The following is a 2583-nucleotide window of genomic DNA, read 5'->3' as shown; positions in this document are numbered from 1 at the left end:
ATTTTCTCCAGTTCATTTCTCTAATCCATTCACTTTTTCTCTAGTCCATTATATTAAACATTACCAATGGATAGAGAAACTTATACCTTGGTTCTACCATTAAGAAGTTGATTAGGTAGGTGCCAGGTATACAGTCATGAAAAATAAAGCAATTTTTCTTTTGATGTGTTTAAAATCTAAATAAACCAATTACTATTAAACTACAAATTATGTAAGCCTAAAGTATGGAATTTTAGAAAAGAAATAAACTTTACATTTGGCTAAGGACATTTAGACAGACAGTTCAGATGCTCAGTTGTGGCCAACTCTTTGTGAACCCATGGACTGCAGCATGCCAGGCCTTCCTGTCCATCACCAATCCCTGGAGTTTACTTAAACTCATGTCCATTGAGTCGGTGATACCATCCAACCATCTCATCCTCTGTCATCCCCTTCTCCTCCTTCTGTCAATCTTTCCCAGCATCAGGGTCTTTTCCAGTGAGTCAGCTCTTCACATCAGGTGGCCAAAGTATTGGAGTTTCAGCATCAGTCCTTCCAATGAATATTCAGGACTTATTTCTTTTGGGATGGGCTGGTTGTATCTTCTTGCAGTCCAAGGAACTCTCAAGAGTCTTCTCCAACACCACAGTTCAAAAGCATCAAGAAGTGATGGTTAAATAGAGCATAGAAAAAACCTGGCTGAGGAAGTGCTATTTAAGATATATCAGAGGATGCTCAGTTTGCCGGCACATATGCTAAAATTGGAATGATACAAACAGGATTAGCATGACCCCTGCATAAGAATAACACACCCATCTGTGAACCATTCCCCATTTTTGACGTATGTACCCCAATGTTCATTGCAGTTCTATTTACAATAACAAGGACATGGAAACAACCGAGATATCCATGGACAGAGGAATGGATAAAGAAGATGTGGTGTGTATATATATATATATATATATATATGTACATATACATACAATAGAATATTACTCAACCATAGAAGAAACACATTTCATTCAGTTCTAGTGAGATGGATGAAACTGGAGCCTGTTACACAGAGTGAAGTTAGAAATAGAAAAACAAATATTATCTACTAATGCATATATATTACTGTTGTTGTTCAGTTGCTAAGTTATGTCCAACACTTTGTGACCCCATAGACTGTAGCACTCCAGGCTTCCCTGTCCTTCACTATCTTCCTGAGTTTGCGAAAATTCATATCTATTGAGCCAATGGTGCTATCTAACCATCTTATCCTCTGCTGCCTGCTTCTCCTTTTGCTTTCAATCTTTCCCAAAGCTATGAGTCTGCTGTTTGCACCAGATGGCCAAAATATAACAGCTTCAATTTCATTATTAGTCCTTATAATGAATATTCAAGATTGATTTCATTTAAGACTTACCTGTTTGATTGCTTTGCAGTCCAAGGAACTCTCAAGTCTTCTCCAGCACCACGATTAGAAACCATAAATTCTTTAGTGCTCAGCCTTCTTTATGGTCCAACTCTCACATTCGTACATGACTATTGGATAAATCTTAGGACAGCAAAGGTGATGAGTCCTCTTGTCTCACCTGTCTACTCTGAGAGTCTACATTTGCATTCATATACTTATAAGCACTGATCATCAAAGTTGTTATGATCCCTTGCTCCCCTGTAGCACAAAAGGAGTGTATTATGTATCCCAGACTTCTCAGTTGTACCTGGAGGCAGCCCCTCCTCCTCATTTACTACTTAGACCCAATCACTCCACATTCTAACAGCAGCCCAATTTTTCTAGAAATTTACTCAAGAAAATTCCAGGCCAGCATTGCATGAGCTTTTGATATCTGCTCCTGATCTCCTCAGGTTGGTTGCGATCTGGGACTGACTATAGTTTAGGCAGCGCCCACTCTCTCCCTACTAGCTTCCTCAGTATTCTGTGAGTTGAAAGATGTCTCTTTTCAGGGAAGTGGCCATAGAAGGATTTTCTCACTGCTAAATAGACTCAAGGGGAAGCTTAGACAGGGTTTCATGACCATTGTTATAGCCAGATCCCCATAAACACACAGTATAAATAAGAGCAGTGTGCCTGCTCCTTAAACACAGTGTAAAGACCACCTCCTCCACCCTCCACATCCCTGTACCATCATCAGCCCTTTCTCCACTGTCTGTGTCATCAGGCTTTAATAGTGACCTCCTTTGGGGATATGGGGCCAGCAAGGATAAAGCAAGCACAGTATTCCTAAAAAGAGAAAAAAAGAACCTAACTTTTTTTATTATTAATGAAAAATACACTCCTTTCTAATTTGAGGTGCATTGATTTATAATTTTGAGATACTTGTGTTAGTACTATGTAACCAAAATGTGGTATCTTTTTTTCTTATTAAAATTTCTTGTAACAAAATAATGACAAAATGACTTTGGAAATTAGAGGAAGTGTTTGCACTGCTGTTAATTTTCAAGAGAGACTCTTATTAAATAGAGTCCTTGATGAAAGTGCATGCCAGAGGGATATTGATTTTTTCTGTTAATTATGTCCACTACTAGCAGAGTGTCCATGACTATTTCTCTTCATTCTTTGAAATATGTGTGCACATGTGTATATATAGTAATATGTGT

General features: G+C 38.3%; 1 non-coding gene across 1 annotated transcript; it reads left to right on the top strand.

The window, feature by feature from the left end:
* The first annotated feature begins 710 nt into the window (after positions 1–710).
* On the top strand, positions 711–817 carry LOC128068421 (U6 spliceosomal RNA). The gene has a single exon (XR_008201485.1). It is a non-coding gene; the product is annotated as a U6 spliceosomal RNA (small nuclear RNA).
* Positions 818–2583: the final 1766 nt, after the last annotated feature.

This window comes from Budorcas taxicolor, chromosome 24 (assembly GCF_023091745.1).
Source record: "Budorcas taxicolor isolate Tak-1 chromosome 24, Takin1.1, whole genome shotgun sequence".
NCBI lineage: Eukaryota > Metazoa > Chordata > Mammalia > Artiodactyla > Bovidae > Budorcas > Budorcas taxicolor.
Note: the sequence above shows the minus strand (reverse complement) of the source record. Positions and strands in the feature narration are given on the sequence as shown.